The sequence below is a fragment of the Elephantulus edwardii genome, unplaced genomic scaffold (assembly GCF_000299155.1).
Source record: "Elephantulus edwardii isolate Elephantulus edwardi_28Jun2011 unplaced genomic scaffold, EleEdw1.0 scaffold00207, whole genome shotgun sequence".
In the NCBI taxonomy this organism is placed as follows: Eukaryota; Metazoa; Chordata; class Mammalia; order Macroscelidea; family Macroscelididae; genus Elephantulus; species Elephantulus edwardii.
Window position 1 is genome coordinate 158,324 of NW_006399957.1, and position 11,154 is coordinate 169,477.

Below are 11,154 nucleotides of genomic sequence, written 5' to 3' on the forward strand. Positions count from 1 at the left end.
TCCTTGTTTTTTAATGCAGCATAGTATTCCATTGTGCGAATATACCACGGCTTCTCTAGCCATTCGTTTGTTGATGGGTTTCTTTTACGTTTCCAAGAGGGTAGTGTACTAGGGAGGAGGTTGGGAGGGGAGAAAAGTGCAACAATGAATGAATGGAAACTCCCCCAAAGAAAATAAATAAATCATAACTACATTAAAAAAAAAAAGAAAGAAAGAGAAAATTTATCCTTTGTGCTCCAGCAGCAAGCCAACATCACTAGGGGAAGGGAAGGGCTACTTGCACTCAGCATAAGAAGAAATAGTCCTGAGAAGAGAGGAGTAAAGGGGTGAGGCAGAGATCAGGTGAGACCTGAAGGAGGTGCACCTCCTATTGCAAAGAGATGTACCACTACAGGACTTCTGACGCATTTCTCTGAGATTTTCTCCTTTTACTACTCAGAAAGGATGCAGAAGCCAAATGAAGCTATTCTCTGAGGACTGCGTTTTTCAAGAATACAGATTTCCTTTTGTTTAGTCACCTTGGGAGGGGCTCCGGGTATGTCACATCCAACCCAGCAGCTTTAATTGTACCAGTCTGAAGAGCATCCACCAGGGCATCTTGATCAACTAATTGACCTGAATCAACAAAACAGTGCCTCTGAAGTCACCATGTTTAGACAGCACACAGAAAAGAAACATCAATCACATTAGCTCATCATCAAATATGTCTTAATGTTTTCCCCCCAATCACCTCAATTAATTGCCATCAAGTCAAAACAGACTCATAGGTGATGCTCCAGTTGGGTTTTGGGAGGGTGTAAATCACACAGAAGATTACCTATCTTTGTACTTTAGGGACTCTCGTGGATTTGAACCACCAGAGTAGAAACTTTTGTGATAGCATTTCAAATCCCTGCTGATTCCAGATTCAAACCCAAGTTTATCTGATCCAAATGGTGAACCAGTCTTTCACCATACCAGCTCTCCACAACTGTCATCGGATTTGAGCTTAGAAGATGAGTTCCCAAATAGTATTTTTATATCTTACAGCCAGTTGCTATACAGTCACTCTCTACTGATAGCAATCTCATGTGCATATCAGTAGGGCTGTGTTCCATATGGTGTGTTGGCAAGTGTCACCCAGTCAGCTCTGACTCACAGTGACCCTGTGTACAACAGAACAAAACTTCCTGGCCACGCTCCACCTTCACAATTTCTTTTGTGCTTGAGCCCATTTTTGCAGTCATGGTACCAATCTATCTTGGTGAGGGTCTTCTCTTTTACTGACACTCTACTTCCCTAAGCATGATGTCCTCTTCCAGGGGCTGGACATTCCTGTTAAGATGCTCAATGTAAGAGAAACAACTACCCTACCCGTACTGGCACCTTGCTCATACTTCTGCTAAGGTAAATTTGTTCTTTTGACAGTTCAAATTATACTCAATATTCTTTGTCAAAATCACAGTTCAAAGGCATCAATCATTCAGTCTTCTATAGTCACTGTCTAACTTTCATGTTCATATGAAGCAAATGAAAATACTGTGGCTTAATTAGATTCCCAGGCCTTCCTCTTAAAGCAGCTCTGGAAGGATTTGACCTGCCAACCTTTGGATGAGCAGTTGATTTGCTAAATCATTTGTCATACCCAGAGACTCCTTTTTCTACAAATAAGTGAGACTATTTTTTCTACATATAAGTGAGAACTAAACAGCCATACTGTTCAGTGATTCATAAATGTCTGTGTTTCAAACCAAAATAGTACGGCATGTTTGACTTGAAGGAGCCCATATAAGGAGCCTAGTAACAGTTTCTGAGAAGCTGCCTCCCTGGCCACACACAGACATTCAGAATGGAGGTTCACTCCACACCTTTCCTGGAGTATTTCTTTTCTTCTTTACTTACAACGCAACACCATCAAATCAGCACCAACTTGTAGCTGACCCTCCAGCAGGTTGTCAGAAACTGCTCATTGCATGGGGAGAGATTTTTCATCTTTCTGGTGGATTATATGCCTGCCCTTTTGGGTTGGCAGCACAACTCTCTATCCAGTAGGCCACCAAAGTTCTCTTTCTTTTAGAATTCTTAAAATGTTTCTCCAGTATCTGATAAGACTGTAAGTATATGAAATTCCATAATGCACAATTCCTCCCCATCATATAAAAGATCCAAAGTTCCATAGAACTTTCCAATATACTTAGTCCTGTGTGGTTTTATGGGAAGCTTGTTGTGCTATTTTGCAGATAAGAGCTGAAGAGAAATAGCATACACAAGGTTTAGTGGTAGAGCCAAGTTTGAAACCAATGTTTTCAAGTCCTTGCACTCTCAAAAGCTTTTGATGTTTTAGGTCAGCCTTGACACTCTTTCATAATAAACTGAGCAGGGTCAACAGAACTTTGGCCCCCTTCACAGTGAATATTGTTTCAATTCACCATCGTGTCTGGGTCTAGCACAGGCCCAACTACCTCCTATATTTAAATTTTAGATGTTATAGTCCAATGAGAGCTATGCTGTTAGCAAAAGGCCAGGTCTCTCTGGTGGTTCAGAACCACCAGCTGCTCAGAGGGAGAAAGATAGGCAGTCTCTTCCTATGTGAAACCCCTTGAAGGAGCAGCTATGAGTCAGCTCTGACTTAATAGCAGTAAGTTTGAGCACGATGTAAGTAGCAAGTCTTTAAAATAGTGCTCACTGGTTTTAGAATGTGAAGGTTTGGAAAATTCATCCCCATGCATTGTTTCGTTATCCCACAGAATCAAACTGTGGTGTCTCTACCCCTAATAAATACCCAAATCTGGCCTGCTAAGTCTCCACATGGTAGCATTCCTGTATTTTCTGTTACTAATTAATAATTCAAAACAATGTGGCGGCAATATTCAGCAACATTTCTAAATAGAAAGTCTAATACCTTATAGTGTACCCATTCACAGTCTGGGTGGGTCTGCTGAATATGATATCATTCTGGAAAATTTGTCAGAAAATGATACAAGTATAACTGAGGATCCTCCTGTTTGCCTTTCTCTCTGTGTGTGTTTACCATCAAATTGGATCTGACTGGACAGGAGGAGATTGTCCCTCCTTCTCCAGCAGAGCATCTGGTGGATTTAAACTGCACACTTCTGGGATTGCAGTGCAGCTTCTTGCCAGTAGGCCACCAGAGCTCGCCCTGTGTGCCTTTCTAATCAAAGAGAACAGTGTCCTATTTGGCCAAAAGATGAACAAGGCATGCACCACCTCTGCCAACACTGATGAGAATCCCCGTGGGTTTCATCAGCCTCAGCTCCCTCTTCCCAATCATGTTTTGAGTCTGGGGCGGTCAGGCTGGCCGTCAACATCACAAAGTCTGACTCCCGCAGCAGGTCATCCAGGTGCTCACAGTAAGTGGCTCCAACAGCCACCTCCTGCGCCAAATTCCTACAAAGGTAGTAAGGAGACAATCACCTTTTGTAGTCAGATGTCCAATTTCCCCCCAAAGGAAGACATACCCTTCAGGACAGAGTCTGAAAGACAGCATCCCTTCAGCACTCTCCTGCGCCCCTCAGCACCCAACCTTCTGTGACTGGACAGCCATTCAGAATGCCCAGCTAGCTGTCCTTTGAAAACTCCCCAAGGTGCTTTTGAATTCTTAAAGGTTTGCCCTCAGAACCCAAAGACTGCTCCACAACAGACCTGAGAAGGGGCTGCATCTCACCCCATTTTTGCCTCAAATGATTCAGAGCCCAGTCACCCATCAAGTATGTTTTTAATATTAGCAAAGGGAGTGCAACCACACTGCAGGTTTCCACAAAAACAATTAGAGAAGAGCCTAAATTGTTGCTAGGTATGCCGAGAGACAATGAGTCGGATGCAGTCAAGATTTTGTATTTTCTTTTTATTTTAGACCCAATTTTGACTCCTGACCATTCCAGACAGTTGATTACTCAAAGAAATCCTGTGGTCAAAGAACTCACAGTGCTCCTGGATAAGCAGCACTGATTTACCCTTGTGGAATAACAAAATGTACACCCCCCCCCAATGATTTATTAATTGTAGATATCTTTTTTTAAAAAACCAACACAAATGGAAACTTTACACATGGTCCTCACATGATGGACTACATAGGAATCAGATTGACTGCATCTGTGGGAAGGATCATCAGAGAAGCTAATTATTAGCAGTAAAAACTAGGACAGGGGTGGACTTTGCATCAGACTTACTCATGTGCAATTACTCATGTGCACGTTTAAATTGAGGCAGAAGAAAACAAAAACAAATGCATAAGAACCAAAAACAAACTTGAATCTATTTCACCTAAATTTCAAAATCATCTTAAGAATAGAGTTGAAGTATTGAACACCAATGATCAAAGACCAGATGAGTTGTGGGATGACATCAAGGATACTATCCATGAAGAGAAAAGGGAGAGGAGAAAGGAAAGAATTGAAATGATGTCAAAATAGACTCTGAAAATGCCACCAAAGCATTGGGAAACCAAGCCAAAGTGGGGAAAATGCCAAAGTAAAAGAGTTAAACAGAAGATTTCAAAGGGTAGCTTGAGATGAAAAAGCAAAGTATTATAATGGAATGTGCAGAGTTCTGGACATGGAGAATAAAAAGAGAAGAACTTGCTCTGCATTACTTAAACTGGGATAACTGAAAAGCAAATTTAAGTCTTGAGTTGCAATATTGAAAGATGCTATGGGCAATATGTTGAATGACCCAGGAAGCATCAAAAGGAGATGGAGGGAATACACGGAGTCATTGTGCAAAAAAAAAGAACTGACTGACACTGAAAAGTTTCAGCAAGTACCATATGAGCAGGAGTCAATGATAACGAAGGAGGACGTGAAAACTTCACTGAAGGTATGGTCAAAAAATTAGACCCCAGGAATTGATGGGTTATCAATTGACTTGTTTCAATTAACAGATGCAACCCCAGATGCACTTGCCAGTCTATGCCAGGAAATTTGGAGAGCAGCTGTCTGACCAACAGATTGGAAGAGATACATATTTGTTCCCATACCCAAAAGGAAAAAAAGGTATCCAACAGAAGGTGAAAACTATCCAACAATATCATTAATATCACATTCAAGCAAAACACTGCTGAAGATAGGGAACTCTGATGACCTAGTGGCAAGTAGCTGCACTGCAATCCCAGAGGTATGTGGTTTGAATCCACCAGGTGCTCTGCTGGAAGAGAGGCAAGCTCCTCCTGTACCAGTCAGATCCAATCTGATAGTTGTTGTTGCTATTATGTGCTATCAAGTTGCTTGTGACTCACAGCAACCCTATGTACAACAGCCCTAAACTCTGCTCTGTCCTGTGCAAATCGCACTGTCTCCAATACACCCATCCCAATTACCCCAGTCACTGAATCAATCCACCTCATAGAGGGCCTTCCCCTCCTGTGCTGTCCCTCCACTCTCCCAAGCATGATGTCCAAGGACCGGTCCCTCCTTACAACATGTCCAAAGTATGTCAGACGGAGCCTCAGAAACCTTGTCTCCAAGGAGCCGCCTGGTTTAACCCTCTCCAGGCTGAGTCTGTTTTCTTAGCAGTCCATAGTACACTGAATACTCTTCTCCAGCACCACAACTCAAAGGCATCAATTCTCCTTTCATCCTCCCTAGTCATTATCCAACTCTCTGACACATAATAAGTGATAGCAAAGACCATGGCCTGTATCAAACGCACCTTAATCTCCAGAGAGACACCATTGCTCTTCAGTACTTTGGAGAGGTCCCTAACAGTAGACTTTCCCATGGCAATACATCTTTTAATTTCCTGGCTGCTGGTGCCAGGAGTGTGGACTGTGGAGCCAAGCAAACTAAAGCTGTGAACAATCTCAATCTCTTCACCATCCATCCTGATGCTGCCAATTGGCCCAGTGGTGAGAATCTTTGTCTTCTTGACATTGAGCCTCAATCCCTATTGAAGGCTGCAGTCCTTGACCCTCTGCAGCAGGTGCTTCAGGTCCTCCTCACTTTCAGCAAGCAGGGCTGGGTCATCTACATAACACAGATTGTTGGTAGATCTTCCACCAATCCTGACCCCACATTTCTCCTCACAGAGCTCAGGCTCCCAGATAATCTGTTCTGCATACAGGTTAAAAAGGTATGGAGACAGGACACATCCCTAGTGTACGCCCTTCACAATTTTGAACCATGCAGTGTTTCCTTGCTCTGTTCTGACGACTGCCTCTTGGTCCAAGTATAGGTTTTGCATTAGCACCATCAAGTGTTCTGGTATTCCCATTCTTCTCAGAGTCAGCCACAGTTTGTTATGATCCACATAATCAAAAACCTTTGCATAATCAATGAAACACAGACATCACACACACAAAAAATAATTTTTAAAAAATTGTTTAAAAAGCCACAAAAAATACTGCTGATGATCATTCAAAATTAGCTAGAACAGTACATAGATGGCAACTATCAGAAGTTCAAGCAGGATTTAGAAGAGGCCATGGCACCAGGAATATAATTGCTGATGTCAGATGGATCCTGGCTGAAAGTAAAGAATGCTAGAAGAATATTTATTTATATTTAATGACTATGCAAAGGCATTTGACTGTGTGGATCATAGCAAGTTATGATTAACACTGAAAAGAATGGGAATTCCCGAGCACTTAGTTGTGTTCATCTGAAACCTATACCTAGATCAAAAAGCTGTTGCATATATGAGCAAAGGAATATTACATGGTTTAAAATTAAGAAGGGAGTGTGTCAGGGTTGCATTATCTCTTCATACCTATTCAATCTGTCTGCTGAGCAAATTATTTGAGAAGCTGGATTCTATGAAGAAGAATGTGATATCAAGACTGGAGGATTCAATAATCTGTGTTATACAGATGACACAACCTTACTTGCTGAAAGTGAGGAGGACTTGAAGCACTTGGTGCAAAAAAATCAAAGAATACAGCCTTCAATATGGACTGCATCTCAACATCAAGAAAACAAAAATTCTTACCACTGGATCTATAAGCAACATTATGATAGATAGAGAAAAGATTAAAACTGTCAACAACTTCACCTTATTAGGATCCACAATCAACATCCTTGATAACAGCAGTCAAAAAATCAAGAAATGCATTGCTATTGCACTGCACAGGTCTGCAGTCAGGGACCTCTCCAAATTATTGGGGGCAATGATGCCAGTTTGAGGATAAGATGTACCCAATTCAGGCCATGGTCTTTCTGATCACTTGATATGCATCTGAGAGCTGGACAATGAAAAAGGATGACAGAAGAAGAATAGATGCCTTTGAGCTATGGTTTTGGGGTGGAGTACTAAACAACCATGGACTGCCAAAAAACCAGATATGTCTTGGAGAAAGTGTAGCCAGAGTGCTCCTTGGAGGCAAAGATGAGAAAGCTTCACCTCCTGTACTTTGGACATGTGGCTAGGAGAAGATATTCCTTGGAAAGGGACATGATGCTTGGAAAGTTGGAGGGTCAGAGAAGAAGAGGAAAACCCTTAACCAGGTGGATTGCCACACTGACTGCTGCTGCACTGGGCTCTAGTGTGAGGAAGTGTGAAGATGGCACAGGATAGAATAGGGTTCAAATCTATTTTTCATAGAGTTGTTGTGGGTCACACTCAACTTGATGGCATCTAACAACAACAACGACGACTGAGTGGGTGGTGGAACCATTTACCAAGAAGAGGAAAACTTAACTGAGATTGCAAACAAGTATGAGGGCAAAGGTCAAGTGTCCCATTATTTTAAAATATGGAAATGTAAGGTGTTTGCAGGGCATTGAAGTTTCAAAAGAACTGCTGCACATGTGTGTGAAACTCAGAGGAAAATCTTATTGAGAAAGTAGAACACCAAGCAGAGATAGAAATTTCAGAACCATTACACACACACACACACACACACTTTTTTTATTGAGGCATTTTATTTGCATTATGTATTACATCCTCACAGGAGTTTTTCCTCCTGTGTGTTTTTGTCTTGCTTCTTTGTGGTCCATGATGCCAGCCAAGGTTATCAGCACAATGAAACCAAACTGACAGGACAGGAGCAGATGATTCTGCCACTTTTCTAGACTTCAGGATCATAAAAAATAGAAGAACTAGGAGTGGAGCTCCTTTGAACCCAGGTTCCTGGAGATCACCAATTAATACCAGGCTTACATATGCTGAAGGAAACAAGTCTTTCCTTCATAATCCACAAATAAATCCTTTCTCTAGAGCCAACATCCTGAATTTGGACTTTTAGCTCCCTAAACTAGAAAACAATTTCTGTTTTGTTCAATTCATCCTCTTGTGGTATTTCAGTTATAACAGCAATAGATAACTAAGATAATAAACATTTCTCCTTTTTGGAAAAGAATAGAGAGGCGTATGAAAAACGGAGGAACAATATAAGCAATACTGTGGTTGTTGTTGTTGATGATTGCTATAAAGTCGAGCACAACTCATAGCAACCCTAGGAATCAAAGGTCTGAAGCCTTTCTATAACTGATTGTTTCTCCAGGTTCATAGACTTTCCAGAGGCATGTGGTTTAGGAAATTGATGCCACTCCTGCTACCAAACCTGTCTTAAACTGGGAGCTCCACCAAACACTGTATACCATACACAGCCATTATGGTATTTGACCCCAATGACACAAGGTTCAGCTTCACAGCAAACCCAGATTACTTCAGTAGAGCAAATAGAAGAGTGCTGTACAATTTAAAATAATGTTTCTCAAAAATAGTAACACTAAGCGGCAACATGGCAGCGCCCGGAGCAGGAGACCCTCTAAATGCGAAGAGTGGAAAGGGCCCAGTGGCTCAGCGCATCGACACAACTCGGGAAAAATTGACTCCCGCGCAGCTACAATTCATGCACCAGGTGTGTCTCACCTAGTGGCAGAAGACGCTGCCACAGCGGCGGACCCGGAACATCGTGACAGGCCTGGGTATCGGGGCCCTAGTGCTTGCTATTTATGGCTACACCTTCTACTCAGTGTCACAGGAACGTTTCCTAGATGAACTAGAGGACGAGGCCAAAGCTGCCAGAGCCAGAGCCATGGCAAGGGCGTCGAGCTCCTGAACTACATGGACCCTCGGCATTGCCGGCCTGCTGGGGCCCCTTCACATGGTGATTGATGCACTACAGTCCTGTAGAAAGTGAAGCCTGCTCACTGTTTTGTTGACCCTATCTGGTACCATGTTCCAGCCAAGGAATCTAGAGACTTAGGCATTCCGCCACAGTAAAAGGAACTTTGCCCAACTCACTGTGCAGTTACCGAGCCCTTCTTGTAGTTTCCTTGTTTGATGAGTGTGCAACCCTGACTATTCTGAAGAGCCCTGACTAGTTTACCCCCTACATGCTTATGGGAATGACTCTTCTAAGGGTGGGAGGTGGTACTTCCTAGCAATGTTGGAGCCTGAAGCGGGAATGCGGGGTCAAGTTCAAAATAATAAATTGAGTCATCTCTCTCAGAAAAAAAAAATAGTAACACTAGGCCCTTGGGCCCAATTGACATTTAAATACAAAGGCACGCTTCTCTCTTTCTCTCTCTATGTCTGTATATATATACACAAAAGGCCTAAAGCCTTTATAGTCATCATTTCTCCTACTTCATAGACTTTTCAAAGGCATGTGATTTAGGAAGTGGATGCCACTCCGGCTTCCAAACCTGAATCAATCTGGGAGCTCCACCAAACACTGCCCATAATGGACAGCCAATTATGGTGTTTGACACACCTATGGTACAGTCGTCCATCATCACAGCACCTCTACATTACTTCAGAAGAGCAAATAGACGGATCACTGCTGTACCACTTAAAAGAATGTTCATCCCCAATCAATTAACATTAGTAATAACGCAGGGTTTGCTCAGTTAATTCAAAACGTCATTATATGAACTTTACCTCCGAGTCCTATTGTGATAGAGAATCTTCATTTTGAATGCATTGGCCCTCTGGGCAATCTTATAGCCAATGCTGCCCATGCCAATGATGCCCAGGGTGGCCCCTGTCACTTCTTGACCCATCCAGTTTCCAGAAACATTACTTGGATCTGCTGAATGAGCCAACTGATGACCTAAAATGTACAAAGTACAGAGTAGGCAATAGAAATGACACCAGTAATCACACCCGACAAACTTCACTTGGACTTCTCCACCAAGTTATCTGTTAGAGAATGCTGTCTGCAGACCACAGGCACCCAGTTGTTCCTATATGGGAGACACAAAAGTCTCTGGAAGACATTAATAATGGAATAAATGCTAGTTCCCTCATAATGTGACCAGAGCCACATAATAGAATGTCTGAAGATGGCTTTTTTCCCCCACACTTATTGAAGGATTTCTGGCTGAAAAGAGTTGTTGAGAGGTGTACGTGTATGCGTACACACATTGATTAAATGCACTACCGTCAGGTCAATTCTGACTCCTAGTGACCCTCTAGAACAGAGGAGAACTGTCCATTGGGTTTCTGAGATTGTAATCTTTGTGGAAGCTGAATGCCTTACTTTTCTCCCTCAGAGTGGCTGGTGAGTTTGAACTGCCAATCTTTTCGGTGAGCAGCCCATGCATGACCTGGGCTCTTCTAGGAAACAGACTGGGATATGTTTCCTTGGGGGTTGTCATGCTAAGACACTAATGCAGGTTGCAAACTGCCAAGAGAGGTCTAAATTCTCAAGTGAAGTAAAGTTATAGACATAGTATAGAGAAATCAGGACAACCAGAGCATTTGTGTTTTAATGATGCCTATCTATAGATTTTTCAAATTATCTTAACAAGTATGGATGAGAGTAGATATTTGTCAGTAAATTTCTTTTGTGAAAAATTTGTTTGTAAAATCAACAGGTTAAATGGTCATTCACCTTCTACCAGTCTTCGGGCTGAAGCCAGAAACAAGGCCATTCCCATGTCTGCTGTGGGGCTTGAGACCACCTGGGGTGTGTTTGCCAGTTTCACACCATGGTCAGCAATGAGGTCCAAGTTCAGATGGTCTAAACCTACTCCTCCATTGACAATAATCTTCAAAGAAGGCAGGCTCTGTAGGAGTGTTCTGTCAATAGTTGGCTTTCCTGCCCACATGTAAATAGTTTGGATTTTTTTACCTAATTGTGTTTTATTTTAAAAAAATTTTTGCATGGTAATTAGATTAAAATGTTTTTGCAGATCTCCAATATGTTCTTCACATACACTCTGGTCCTTCAAACCCAGACACCAAAAGTCCAGGTAGTTCTTGATCTCCCAT

The 11,154-nt window shown here is 42.2% G+C and overlaps 2 pseudogenes; one reads left to right on the plus strand and one right to left on the minus strand.

Moving 5' to 3' along the window:
* Positions 1–11,154, minus strand: part of LOC102872357 — a 16,244-nt pseudogene extending 5,090 nt beyond the window's left edge.
* Positions 8,675–8,995, plus strand: LOC102845228 (annotated as a pseudogene).